Source organism: Dysidea avara, chromosome 6 (assembly GCF_963678975.1).
Source record: "Dysidea avara chromosome 6, odDysAvar1.4, whole genome shotgun sequence".
NCBI classification, from domain to species: Eukaryota; Metazoa; Porifera; class Demospongiae; order Dictyoceratida; family Dysideidae; genus Dysidea; species Dysidea avara.
In genome coordinates, this window is record NC_089277.1 from 17,849,158 (window position 1) to 17,865,223 (window position 16,066).

General features: G+C 38.8%; 1 pseudogene; it reads right to left on the reverse strand.

The window, feature by feature from the left end:
• Positions 1–6,684: 6,684 nt before the first annotated feature.
• Positions 6,685–14,989, reverse strand: LOC136259305 (uncharacterized; annotated as a pseudogene).
• Between the last annotated feature and the right edge of the window lie 1,077 nt (positions 14,990–16,066).

Genomic DNA, 16,066 nt, shown 5'->3' on the forward strand with positions numbered 1-16,066 from the left:
GCCATAATATTATAGGAATATCCTATTCAAATACACATGTACGTACCACTGAAAATGCTCTCAGATTCAATCTCAAAGCATTCAAATTCCTGTGGGGGCATGCCCCAGATCCCCTTAGTATTGACATGATTCACATGCTAGTGTGCTTTGCACACTAAGGTACAGTTAATGATTTTAAAACACTTCGTAACTTACATGACTTCCCCCCCCCCCCCCCCCCCCCACCCACTTTTGAGTACTGTTCTCTGCCCCTGCCATGATGCATTCATTGTAGCTGCTGCTGCTGTTGCAGTTGATATTTTTTTACTGATGCCTCCAGGAAAGTATAACTGGGCTATGGTTAAGGCCATGGGCTTAATTTCTTCGCTGTTCTAGGCCCAATTGCTATTACTATACAGTACTACTGTACTGCATGATATAACCAGCATACATATAAAGGAAACATATTTGTGTCAAGTTTCTAATGAATCAAAATAAATTGAAGTGCATATTTCAGCCTTAACAAGGAATAATTTTTTGGTATGGCTTTACAAGTTATAAATCAGTTTGGTTTGTAAGCAGTCAGCATGTGAAAATCGGCACACGTAGCTTCAACCATTGGCAAGCTCCGACATTTCTCAATACTTTCAAATAGACGATAAGACCTACATTTACACTATATAGAATTACAGCTGCTTTGTAAACTTACTTCATTTGTTTGATTTATATTAGCTCCTCTTGATATCAGTATTAGTACTACTTGTAAGTGATTGTATTTCACCGCGATAAGCAATGCTGTGTTGCCTGCCCACTATACCATAATGATGATGATAATACACATGATAATACAACAAACATTGCATACATTCATTATGTGCATACATACACACACACACACACACACATACATACATTCATGCATGCATGCATGATATGCATACATACATACAGTCATACGTTCACATACATGCACGTACGTACATACACACAACTTTTAATGTTGCAGACACTGTCCATTTGTTTGCATTAAAGATGTTTGGCTGTGTAACCACTGCATGCAGTAACAGATGAACCGATTCAATTTTTGTGATTCCAACTGTATAAAGCCGCTAACCGTATATATATTCATAAAGACTTTGGAAGCTATACCATGAAAGATATTATAGTTGCTTCACGTTTAAATTTGAATTCTGTGAATAATTGCTCCTATCCAATGCAACAATTTATCATCTAAAGGCAGTTGATGTATTGAATCATACAAACCAGTTTAGGTAGATACTTCCTACATGGGAAGCTCAAATGATTAAATGCAATGTTGGTAGTAACTGCAGCAACAGTGCTAGTGCCATACAAATATCTTATATAGTAGTAGTAGTTAAGCACCACCGTGAGTGCAATATGGAAAAAATAGCATGAGGTCATGGGTGAGAGACTAATACAGCACAAAGCAAAGCCGAGTGCTATTTTTGGCTCAACACCACGCTAGAGTGCTATTTTTTCACAAGTGTCGTGGTGGTTTAAAGTGCTTTCTGGTCATTCTTGTTGGAAGCATTCATTTTGTAGACTCGAACTGTGTCGGTTGTATCAGTAAGTGTCTATACATAGTACAAGTTTTATCATAAAACCAACGGATGGCATTGCTTTGGCTATTTCTGGCGATTTAAAATGTTACACACATGATTAATAGTGCTATATTTTCCATATGCAGTACTGTATTTACTTTCAGTGCTGTATGGAACAAAAGCACTCTAATTTGTTTGATTTTTGCCCACACAATTTCTTTAGGTTAAATACAATACCAGCATATATGCAGTGTTAATGAATTTAGAATTAGATTATAGTTATGGACATATACAGTATCAATACTGCTGGTAGGTACTGTGCATCATTACTGATAGCATAGCTGTAAAAATTTCCTAATTTCAAAACAAACAATGGCTTTGAGACATCAAATACAAATGATGATGTAAACTAATCTCCAAGTATCAAGTGTCACAATTTATTATAATGCATCTTCAAGCCAACCAACATGCCTCAATGTACAGGTCACCTATTCATATATCTGGTATGGGTTTTGTATTTGTGGATGAATAAATGCCAATGCTTTAGTCAAATAAATTATGTTCTCAAAATTTTTCAGAAATTTCCCAAAAATTTCACCTTTTATGTTCTTCAGTGTTCCCATTATGCTTGCAATATGCTCTTTGTTAGCAATTTTTTTACAATTATCTTGAAACACATGCTCTATTAAAGTATATAGTTCACTACAGAGTGACTGTTCTATTAGAGAGTATCAATCTAAGGAGCTGTGCACAATGCATTTGAGTTTGCAGTTTCCACTGACTGCTCTATTAGGGAATATAAAAATCTGTTTTTATGGAAATAAGCTCCATAGTTGGAAATATCCACCTAATATTCTAACATCACACTAGTATTGCACATATTATGCTTTTATGTTGGCATATTTGATGCAGGCCTACCAATGGCGATTTGCTTGCATGTACCAATAGGTGTGGCATGGCCAAGTGTGTGCATGGGTGGGCCTTTGCTAGGGTCCGCAATCCGAAAAATCAACTTTCACAAATCGATCCCCCTACCATTTTGGGATGTTCATTGTAGTATCCCATTGCTAGATCCACCATAAAACCGGAGGCACAGTTGTTGTCTTCACAGAAATATCGATTTTAGTATTTCGTGAGATGCAAAAATTATTTTTAAAATTTCGGGCTCCACACAAAGAACAGGATAGAACTTGCTGCTTAGCTAGATATTATCTAGAGTTAAAGTAGTTAAAAAGTACGCACAGTAATAAGCAAATGATTCACTGGGTTCCCGGTACAGGGTTGCTTTCTCTCAAAAAGCAGAAAACGAAACACAAATTTTCGAATTCAAACTGCCCTACCAGCCAAGACAAGAAAAGCCAACTCTTCCTCATAGTGATGTGATAAGGTTGGATGCATAGTCTGTCTATGCTGTTAGTTTGGAAAGGATCTGAGACTTCTCACCATCTGGGTGAAGAACGTCAAAATTTTCGTGCGTCATTTCAAGAGATTCTCTCAATGGTACCAAAGTGCTTTCCGGTACTTCTGATGCCACAATGGTCACTTAATTTTGTTTAGAATGATGATAAATGATGGTTCAAAACGTTTGGTAGTAGTAGTAGTTGGTAATTCTGTGATTTCATATGATGCAGTATACCAGCAGCTCACCAGGAGCTCCACCCAGCTCAAATAAAAAATGAAAGATTTTGTGCATTTTTCGGGGTTTTTGGGATGTTTTGCAGCATAATGGTGATGTAGGGTGATCTAGTGAAGATTTGAAGCTGCTGTGGAACGTGAGAGGTGAAGTCAAATTTGGACGATTTTGCTGCCTCCCTTGATGCATAGCTTAGAGCGAGGCGTGGAAGCTGTGGATGAAATAATAATTGACAACCGCTGTTACCAAACGATCAGGGACATCTTTTGCCATAGTTTTAGTCTATAATTGATGATTGTTGTGGCTGCAGAAGCGCTGGAAATGGGTAGAATTCGCAACACAGTTCTTTGATGCTGTAAAAAATTTTGACGCTCGTCACCCAGACGGTGAGAAGTCTCAGATCTTTTTCAAACTAACAGCATAGACAGACTATGCACCCAACCGTATCGAAATACTATGAGGAAGAGTTGGCTTCTCTTGCCCTGGGTGGTAGGGCAGTTTGAATTCGAAACTTCGTATTTCTTTGTCTGTTTTTACAAAGAAAGCAACCCTGTACCGGGCACCCAGCAAACCATTTACTTATTTCTGTGTGTAGTTTTCAACTACAACAACTCTGGATATGATTTGGCTAAGTAGCAAGTTTCATCCGGTACTTTGTGTTGAGCACGAAATTTTAAAAATAAATCTTGCATCTTGTGAGATACTGAAAATGATATTTCTGTGAAGACAACAATCGTGCCTCCGGTTTCATGGTGGATCAAGCAATGGGATACTACAATGAACATCCCACAATGATAGGGGGATTGATTTGTAAAAGTTGATTTTTCGGATTGCGGACCCTACCTTTGCCCAACCATTACTCAACTTTTGCCCAATCATCACAATACAAATATAGCTACATAGCTTAAGCTACAGATTCATGACAGTTCACAAACAGCCCTACCATAGTAGTACTGGCACATCAGGGGTGGGGAGGCAAGACGGGCTGCAGCTCCTGTGAAAAAAGTATGGTGGCTTAGCCCCCTAAAATTATCTGTACCGTATTTGACTGGTTAATAGCCACGGCTTGTATAATATCCACCTTCTGATAGTAGCCACTCCACAGCCTAGAATTATTATCATAAGAGCCGCCCCCGGATAATGGAGCCATGGCTTGTATCTGAACATACTGGCAAGTGTTGACTAGACACGTTTGAAGCAGCAACCAGGCAAAGGAGTTGTGTTAAGCCAGGAAATATCGTTTTTGACAAGGTTTTTGAGAGAAGTTAGAATGAATGACAGTATTTACCGATGATTAAACAAGGTCAGCCACTCCTGAATCTGTATAAACGCTGCAGGCTACTTCCACACCAGCGTTGAAACCGGGTCGGGTCATCCGGGTCATCCGGGTCACATTTTCTCCGGGTCATCCGGGTCTGACCCGGTTTACAATTTATCCGGGTCTGACCCGGATTGGATCACGTGGGAAACAAAATTGTTCGTTTTACGACATGGAAACTTATAAACGCTATCGCGTAGCTCTTTCGTGCGCCACGCCCACTCATCGCATTACCAACATACGCTCAGCCACGCCCATTTGTTAGTAAGCGTAGTATGTAGCACGAAACTGAGGGTATCTATGGTGAGGGGTAGCTATTGTCAGTAGGTGAAGGCCTTTTTTTTTTTTTTTTTTTTTTTGGTCTTCAACCTACAGCTAGCCTGAAGTTGCAATACTTACTCAACACGAATCGAACGCTCAAAATGTAGACTCGTTCGCTCGCTCGAGACTAGCCGAAACACGTCTCGGCTCTAATTAATCCGGGTCAGTGGGTCATCCGGGTCAGCAGTAGTGACCCGGTTTCAACGTTGTTCCACACAAGTTCATAGTAGCCGCCCTCGGATAGTAGCTGCCTTCGCATAGTAGCCACATGGTTTTACTTGCTGAAAGTTATAGTAGCCGCGGCTATTAATCGGTCAAATACGGTAGCGGCTGTAATTTGAGATACTTTAATAAAGCAGTCAAGATTGAGATATTCTAATAGAGCAGTCACAGTATTTTTAGAGGAGCAGTGTAGCAAGCTACATATGTGGTTATAGGAGATATAGTCTAGTTGGTGGAGGGAAACTATTGACAGCAGGTAGTGACCTTTCTTTTTTTTTGGTCTTCAACTTACAACTAGGCCAAGGTATCACTAAGCTCAGTAGACCCCAGCCTCTCCTAAATAAAGGTGTTTCCGCCGCCTCTGGAACACATACTGAATTTGTTGACAAGTACAACCAAGGTCTGAGCTCAGACAGATATCACATGATCTATTTGGTGGAAAATCTCTTGGAAAGTCCATATACAAGAGATCATGAAAGAAGTTTTTACCATATACCAAAAGGTATACACTTTATGGTAGGACAGCTTGACAGTTGACCAAGTTGACAGGCTATGAAATCATGAGTGGAGTTTCAATTAGATATAAACTCTCAAATTTTTCCATAGTTGCTCTCATATTCTTGCACAGTTGCCCTCAGGTTTAAACAATACAGGTGGGACTATTATGTGTCAAACCAGTATGGGTCAATATCTAACTGGAATAACATGTTACTGCCACATATCAATTCAATACAGGTACTATAAGTAGGCTAGTACCAGTTACGTACCTTAACACAATATTACACCAGTTTACAAAGCAACATGAAAATACTGTTATAAACCATGAGCTTTATAAAGTAGAAAGACAAAACTGCAGATCTGGCAAGCACAGAAAACTTCGTACTTCTTGCAACATAAAGGATTAGAGTGTGCTTCTCTAACTAGCCACCAACATGCATTAGATAATGGCATTTGAAGAATCCTGCAAAGTGTCCAGGACTTTTGTATGAATTCTTTTTATTAGGTATGACACCTAACCACAAACTTTGACAAGTGAATTGATACTTTGTGGGTTACTAGCTAACAAAATTCCAGTCACACAGGCCATTCTATACATGACTAAGGCATGCTTTGCTAGGATATTTTGTGGATAAATACCTCACAGAAATGATGTAATAATCACCTTGGCTCATTCCCTGGGGTTGTTTATGGTTTATTTCCAGTTGGTTGACTAGGGAAACAACATATTAAAAGAAAGTCACGTGCTTAAAAGTAACCAATGAGATCAGCAACCTTCAGTTTAAACTAGTGCCGTCTGCCTGGCATGCAATTTCATGGTTATTTCATTTCACATGATATTGTTGCATTTGGCCACATGGACAACCAACCTCTCTATCCACTAAAAATTGTTCACTGTCTGGAGGACAAAATTATTACTATTGAAGAAGCGAAATAGTGTTATGCGCCTTTTAGATTCTGTCTCTTGTGTTGCAAGAAGCTGTAAAAGTGTTGTACATGTACAAGAGGGTTAACTCAATAGCACCTACTATCCATGTGTTATACCTTCAGGCATATCATATATCAAGTACCCTCAAGCTATAAAGTAAGCTATAAAGGAGACAGACCTTAGGGTATTGGCATTTATATTAGTTATGCATCAATTCAATGAATCAATGAATGTTTATAGTGATGGCCACAAGTAGTGGACTGGCGTTTGTACTAACTTCAAGCTGAGATACATACATACATATGTAGGTTGCCACAGCATACAAAATTGCCTCATTCTTGTAAAACATAAATTTTGATACAGATCTAGTCACTGCATGCATGTTTAAAATCAAACTTTCAGTCTTAGCTTTGGAGTAGCTAAAACAATTATAAAGTTGTCAGTGAAATTGGTTTATTGTGAGAATAATAATACAGAGTTTTTACACATGCAATTATTGCTATAATTATCACAATGGATTGTATGCTAACCCCATCTGTTGAATTGACATCCACTCCACAGTCAATGTGCTTTCTCAAATCCTCCAGTTGACCACATTCAGCAGCCCAAAACAAGCCTCTAACAGTATACTATAGAATACATAAACTAAACATCTGGGTATTAAGTAGTTAGAATAAATATTATGTTCTATAGCCAGCTATGTATATGGTCAGAAACTTCTTCGATGTAGATACATCATAACCAGAATAACTTTGTGGATCATGAGAATGGACACCATGATAAAGTTCAAAACACTGACACAACTACGAATTCCTTATAATAGAGTCATGCAGTGTCAGCTTTAACTCTCTTCCTCCCCCACTATAGTTGCAAAATTGGTTGTTCAGAACAAGTTGGGAAAAGAATAGCTACTTAATTTTCATACTTGATAACACTGGGGAAAGCCTTGCCATGCAGACTGCTGGCATGCATCATACTTCATTGGTACTTATACTTGAATCCCTGCCGGGGTATTTTTTGTGATCACAGCTACACAGGGCTTCCTCCCAAAGCACAAGCATACTGTGAATGCATACACTTCACAGGAATGTACACAGGAATTTCTGAAGGGGTTTCCGCAGCAGCTAAATGACTGTCGATTGAAGCAGTTAATATTGCCTGACTACTTCAGTAGAGTGTCTTGATATTTTTTCACTGAATAACAATAAATTGATGTTATACTATGTATCATGTCATAAATTATTTTAACTAAGTCTATTAAAGGTTAGAGTACGTCCTGTTTCATGATGAATTACTAATTTTGGAAACCTGAATCCTCCTTTAGCAAGACAAAGATTAATAGTATCACAGTTTATTGTCATCGCCTGCACAAGACATTGCTCATTGTTTTATCAAGTGATGTCTAGTGGCAACGTGACAGACCTTCAGCACTTGTGCTGTATGTAAAGGAAAAAAAACATTGTGCAATGGTAATAAAAGAAATTTGAAGCCAGTATACAACAGATATGGGTGCCATGCTTAGGTGGTGACTATAGTACTATTCTGTGATACTGTGACACAGCTATATACTTGCTACCAAATTATACTTGAAGTCACTTTCAAACTAGCTTTTGGCCATACGTAGCTAGATCTTTTTTTTTTCAGTCTCTGGCTTGTTTTCCAAACTCGATCATATTAATCATTTGATACTAGCTAGCTATTATATCATTATTATATATTTTATAATTGTAAGACTCATATGCATGAGCATAGTACAATGATTAGTTACAAATTAAATTAGAATGTAAGTAAATAAGTAAGTAAATTAATTAAGTATAAGTAATTAAGTAAGTAAATTAATTAAGGATAAGTAATTAAGTAATTGAAGAGATCACTAGTGTACAAGTGTAGAGAATTGTTGTAGAGTTGGTGCATTGACAGTGACACTTGGTAAAGCATTCCACTGTCATGCGGTGTAGTAGCTATGCGTGATATTTAGTACAACTATAGCCACACCAGGGGCGGATCCAGGAGCTGGCAAGGGGAGGGGCACAAACAAGTTCAGATTCACACCATTAAAAAGGGGAATCAACGACTTTTTTTCACCCCTTCTAGGTATTTGTCCCGTTTCACTTTAGGATATTAAGCTCAAAGATTTTCGCTTAGGCTATGGGTAAACACCTCGAACAGGCTCTGCCTTCTGTGTACACCCTCCAGTGCCTAACTGGTAAAGTAGATAATAATAACAATAACAATAACTAGCTGCAATCGGTTGTAGTTGATATACACATAGCACCAAATAATCACCTCTCAGCAGTGTTTCACTGTTGATTTGTGCCATTTAGGCCATTGCAGAAAGTTGTAAAGTCTTAAAAGGTGCTACAAAAGCTAAAACATCTGTACACGATAATTATTTCTAGAGGCGCTTAATACACACGAAGGTACTGGGTGACAAGTTGGAGTTTAATTTCAGGTTAAATATGTAGTAAAAAGAGGTAATATGTCTGCCTTTTAAGCTAAAAAGTATTCATTTCTTAAGTAATAAACTGATATTGGCCTAGCTGGCATTATCAAAGTGATAGCTATAGCTAGCTATTCTTTCTAAAAGGAGGGGGGGGGGATTTGCCCCAAATGCCCCATCCAGGATCCGCCATTGCACACTCACATATTCTGCCATTATAACCTGCAGGTGATAGCCACCAGTTAACAAGATGTTCAGTCACCCCAGGGCACTGAAAGATGGGGACTGGAATGATGTTTTCTAGTATACAATGCCAATGACGTAACGATAATCTCAAGGGAATTCTCGGTGCACGTGACTCATAATCAAGTTTCACACTGGTATGGTTCGGTAGCCTATAGTAGGGTCCGCAACGCGAAAAATCGATATCCTCCAATCAACTGCCTAACTATTGTCATGTGTTAGGCTAAGTGTAACTTAAATAACACCAGCGTGGCAACCAAGTTTGTCACTTTCTTCTGGTAGAAAACGGTACAAGTGTCTTAAAATCACGTGATTTTTCGTTGCAGCGATCCGTAGGGTTCTTGGTATGCCACGATATTCACTCTCAACATTGTTCAAGTAGTCTATCATCAACTCAAAGTATTGGTGGTTTGATTTTATTGGTCAGTTTCTGGTGGCAGCACGATCTGTGCAGCTTTTTGGCGACAGACAAAATGTTTCTTCCTCTGGAGCACAGGACAAGCAGAGCAGCAACTGCGCCGTGGGTCAGCAATGACCAGTACTAGGTAAAGTACCTGCATGCGTAGTATGGTTATAATTGAAGCTTGTTAGCCATCTGGCTGAACCATCTATATGTTGAAATTCGGCCAAAGCGACGCGATTTTTGCAAACAAATACCAGAATTGTTGACACATCAGTGAGATAGTCTCCAACAGCAAGGATACGAAGCTTATAAGCACCTAACAATACGGCTATCTCGCCCAGTAAACGCATAGAGCAATCCAATGCATGAAATGAAGATATAAAGAAAATGAGTTAGAACATACATACAAATAACAGTTAAACAATTAAATCAAAAACTGAGTCTCTGATTGCACCAAGGCCACAGGAGCACTTTTGATGTAACGACCTTGTGAAGATCGTGCTCCTCTAATGCATTGGATTGCTGAATGCAGTAAACAAAATGACAATCTACATCTAATCCATCCTAGTACTGTGGCATAAGGGTCATTCCATTTGTCAGACAATAAACTCGCCAATCGCTTGTAAAAAACACTGGCTTCATGGCCCATTCCCCCGGAAGCAGAGAACACTAGAGGGGTAAAAGAACTGTGTTCCACTTCACGGATTCGCAACTCATAAGCTCTCTTCTTTGTTATTTCGTGTTTCCTGTAACATGACTGAAGGGTGGTTCCACTGTTGGATGGTGCAAGTGGGTTAAAAACTCTGACGTCCGTATAACATTTTTCATAACGACCACCCCAAAATCCATTCATGGCAATGTCCAAGCGTGCGCCATCCTGAGTGTTGGCTGTCTTCTGTTGAAATCTTTCATCACTTAGAGGCTGCAGATGAGGCTCAACCTCCAATATGATCAAGTTTGAAAAAAAAAAAAAAAAAAAAAAAAAAAAAAAAAAAAAATCACGTGATGCGAGTTGTTAGTGACTTTTTTGCTCTCTTGTATTCTTCAGTTAATTATTATCAGAATTTGCCGTCCATTAACGAACAGACGCCATTGAACACTTAGACTCTGGTTTTACAGATGTCTCAGACGAGGAATAGATTGCCTAAGCGCGGACGACCTCTTGACTCTTCGCCATTGAACAAAACGGAGAAAAAACACAAAGATACTGAAGCAGAGACTTATTGTACTATTTGTCAAGAAGTTATTTTGGAAGGAGAAGAAGGTCAAGATGCTGTCTTTTGCGAAGGTCAATGTCAATCGTGGATTCATCGAAAATGTTCTGGTCTAACTAGCCAAGCGTTTGAGAAAATCTGTGAGTCCGATGATAAGTACATGTGTCCATATTGTCTGTTATCAATGCAAAATTGTGAATTAAAAGAGCTCAGAAATATAGTAAAGTCTCTTAGTGAAAAGTTAGACCAACTTACAGGCAGTCCTCCTCCAGCCAATGCTTCTAAGAAAGACACAGTCCAAACTGTTTCAACTCCAGAGTCTAATACTGATATTGTCATGAACGATACCTCAAATGATATTGCTGCCACTGTCACATCATTGATAAATGAAGAAAGAGAGAAAGAAAAGCGTAAGCTAAATGTTATAGTCCACAATTTACCAGAATGTGATGATCCAGGCCCTTCCAACAGAAAGTCTCATGACATTTCAAAAACATCATCCATTGTTGATAAATATCTTAGTGTTCCAACAACAATTACCCAGGCAATAAGAATTGGTAAAAAGAGAGAAAAACCTAGACTGCTCAAAATCACTTTCAATTCTAGTCAAGAAAAAGCTGCTGTCCTTCGCAGCTGCACAAAGCTTAGAAAATCAGATGTCCCTGAGGATGTCAGAAGAATCTATATTACTCCAGATCTCACACCTAAGGAACAAGAGTTGAATAAAACTTTAAGGTCCCAACTAGCTGAGAAAAACAAAAATGGTAACCAGTATCGAATAAAAAACGGGAAGATAGTGCGGAGGTCGGAGGCTTGAACACCCACCTCCGCACTGTGGACCCTTTTATCAACCATACTAATGAAACTCATTTTCTCAAATTATTGAACATTAATTGTCGTAGCCTACGAAGTTTATGTAAAAGAAATCAACTTGCTAGTATCCTATCACATCACAATATAGACATTATTCTTGGGTGTGAATCCCACATTGATGAGTCCTTTTTATCTGCTGAGATTTTGCCAAATACATACAAAATTATTAGAAAAGATAGATCTCTTGGTGGTGGTGGTGTATTTATCGGGTTTAAAAACTCCTTACAATTGTCTGAAGTAACAACTCTTACTTCTTGTGAGTCTGATGCCGAAATGATTTGGGGGAAACTCCACATTCATAACCAAAAGCCATTGCATATATGCTCTCTTTACCGGCCCCCTTATAACTCTTGTAGTTCAATTATAAGTTTAAAGAATTGTTTATCACAACTGCACACTGAAGATCCTGAAAAATCTCCATGTTTGCTAGTTGGTGGTGATTTCAATTTCCCAGACATCTCATGGCAGGATGGCTATGCCCACATCAATCCCAGCCCAACATATGGCACTGACACTAACAAACTTTTTGTAGATACTATCAATGATCATGGTCTAGAACAACTTATTAGTGTACCTACTCGAGGTAACAATATACTGGACTTGATATTGTGTTCTCATCCTAGTCTCATATCAAATGTAGAAATAACTCCAGGAATTTCTGACCATGATGCAATTCTCTATTGCTTTGAATTACCAAATAAACCTCTGTCTGATAAAATAGACCATCCCATCTATCTGTACCACAAAGGAAATATGGAGGGTGTTAAATCAGATATATTAGACTTCCAGCTGCAATTTCTTTCAAGCAGTCCCTACTCCAATGATGTTGAAAGTAATTGGAACAACTTTAAACAAGCTATAAACAATGCAATTACTTCACATATCCCTCAAAAACCACCACAATCTAGAAACAACCTCCCATGGATTACCCCTTCTATAAAAAGATTAATGAACCGTCGAACTCGTTTATATCGCAAAGCTAAATCTCTTCAAACTGAAAAGGCTTGGAATGACTACCGTATTCTAAGAAATAAAATCACAAACTGTATTAGAAATGCTCACACCAAATATCAAACTAACCTATTCAACGAAAATGAAAAGACAAATCACAAGAATTTCTGGAAATACATAAAGAATATTCGTAAAGACCAACATGGTATACCTCCTTTAAATGAAAATGGTAATACTATCAACAGCTCTAAAGAAAAAGCTACTGTTCTAAACAACAAATTTCAGTCTGTATTTACTCAAGAGAATACCACTGACATACCAAACTGCGACGGCACTCCACATCCTATAATTCCAGATATTGCAGTTTCATGTGATGGTGTACAAAACCTCCTCCAAACTCTAGATCCAAGTAAGGCATCTGGTCCTGACAACATCCCTACCAGGATTCTAAAATTTTGTGCAAAAGAGATTGCTCCAATTCTAACTGTTATCTTTATCCAGTCCCTAACATCTAGACATATACCAAATGATTGGCTAAAAGCCAACATAACACCTGTGTTTAAAAAGGGGGATAGAAGCAACACCAACAATTACCGGCCAATTTCACTAATTTCAGTTTGTTGCAAGATATTAGAACATATTATGTATCACCACATTGCAGAGCACCTCAACACCAACAACATATTAATTGACGAGCAATTTGGTTTTAGAGCAGGTCATTCATGTGAGGCTCAGCTCATATCTGTTGTTGAAGACGTACAATTGGCCATGGATAATACTTCCCAAGTAGACATGATTTTCATTGACTTTAGGAAAGCATTTGATACAGTTCCGCATTGTAGACTCTTAAACAAGCTTTCTCACTATGGGATTCAAGGTACAACTTATGACTGGATAAAGATTTGGCTGACTCAGCGAACACAGCGTGTTGTTGTGAATGGACATGATTCAAATTTTGTGCAAGTTCAGTCAGGTGTTCCCCAAGGAACTGTTCTTGGCCCATTGATGTTTTTGCTCTACATTAATGACATCAAGTGTGGCATCTCATCCCATTTGAAACTTTTTGCAGATGATTGCATATTATATCGAACTATCAATAGTCAGCAAGATCAATTATTATTACAACATGACCTCAACATTATATTAAAGTGGACTGAAACTTGGTTAATGGAATTAAACACTTCCAAGTGTGTGGTACTTACCTGTAGTAGACTAACATCCTCCTCTACTTTCAACTATACTATCAGAAATTGCTTTTTGCAGCGAGTTACCCAACACCCTTATTTAGGAATTCTCTTAGACTCAAAAATGTCATTTACACCTCATATCAATCAAGTTATCTCTAAAGCAACAAGGATGCTAAACTTTGTTAAACGTAACCTTTATAGATGTTCTGCAGAAACTAAATGTTTAGCCTACACCAGTATAGTGAGACCACTGTTGGAGTATGGATCGGCAGTATGGGACCCCTACTTGCAGAAGGAGATACAAAGTATAGAAATGGTACAACGACGTGCTGCTCGTTGGGTCAAGTCAGACTACCGATATAACAGTAGTGTTACATCTATGTTAGCAGATCTACAATGGCCATCACTTCAACACCGACGATATGTGACTAGATTAAAAGTATTCTACAACATTGTTTACTCCTCATCAGTCTTAACAGTCCCAAATTATTTCACCAACACCACATATCCCACCCGCCACCACCACCCCTTCCATTTTGAGATTCCGTTTGCTAGAACAGATCATTATAAATTCAGCTATTACCCCAAATCTATCCGCGATTGGAACAATTTACCAACTGACACAATAGAATCCCAATCTCTACAAGTATTTTTAGATAAATTATAACTGACTCTCATCTATGTGATTTGTAATGTTTTTTCCTTACCTGAACATATCAGTTTGTAACTGTGTTTTCAGTAATCATAATCATAATCATAATAATCCACATCATGGCACACTTCAGATAACAATTCAGCTGTGATATCCCTCACTTCGTTGTGGCGTATTGAAGGGAATCCACCCTTTGGACAAGATAGGGCATGATCGACAGAAAAGTTGGTACCACACGCACAGTGGGAAGGTGTACGAGAGGGTATCCAGCCATATCTCAAAGCAAGGGCATCTTGAAAGGCAGTCTTGTGTAGGGAGAAACCATGTTCCTGCACAGGTAGGGCAGTAAGCCAGCTAGAAGCACCCTTTTCCTGTGCTAAAGTAACAGCCCTCTGAAGAGTGGGAGTAAGCTTTTAGAGAGCAGTTCCTTAGAAAGAGTGGACAAATTGATAGTCTTGGATTGATTAATTTCAAGCTTACGGGAGTACAGACTACAACGAGTATCAGCAGTATAGCCAAAATTCTGTGATAAAATGAGTGATCGTAAGGGTGCTGTGACATACATTGAAGCAGAAAACTCAATAGATGATAAAGAATCAGGTGCAAAAAATAGGCACTCACGTGATTGAAATTTAAATCGCCAGAGATACACATGGAATCGCTTTCATTTCTGAATAGGAACCATGCAGTGTGCTCCTTTTGTAAATATTTCTGCTAATTGTTTGCTCGGGCGTGGTCTGGGCCAGTGCAAGGTGTGTTCGGCTGTGATGGTATCATATAGGGAGAGTCTTAGACTGCTGCGCTAATCGAGATGCTGAACGTAATGAACACAAACTGATTGTCACTTGATTCCAAGTGATTTTACAGTCATTGGAATAGATTATGGTTTTTTTATTTATTTATTATTTATTTATTTTAACCCGGGCTTGATGGACTGCCCTTTCCTACCACCCCCAGCAAAGATTGCAAGTGCTGGCCAACTGAACAAATCAGTGTATTCGTGGGGCACGGTCTTCCATTGGTGTTTACACCAGGACTCCACAGTCAGTGGACTTAGTGACTGTGGAATCCCATTTGTCTGCTTAATTTTGTTCAGTTGGCCAGCACTTGCAATCTGTGCTGGGGATGGTAGGAAAGGGCAGTCCATCAAGCCCGGGTTAAAAAAATAAAATAAATAAAAAAGAATAGATTATGGTTGTATTTTCCGAGATTCGAATATCGATCACGTGAGTGCCTATTTCATGCATTGGATTGCTCTATGCGTTTACTGGGCGAGATAGCCGTATTGTTAGGTGCTTATAAGCTTCGTATCCTTGCTGTTGGAGACTATCCCACTGATGTGTCAACAATTCTGGTATTTGTTTGCAAAAATTGCGTCGCTTTGGCCGAATTTCAGCATATAGATGGCTCAGCCAGATGGCTAACCAGCTTCAATTATAACCATACTACGCATGCAGGTACTTTACCTAGTACTGGTCATTGCTGACCCACGGCGCAGTTGCTGCTCTGCTTGTCCTGTGCTCCAGAGGAAGAAACATTTTGTCTGTCGCCAAAAAGCTGCACAGATCGTGCTGCCACCAGAAACTGACCAATAAAATCAAACCACCAATACTTTGAGTTGATGATAGACTAGAGTAAGCCA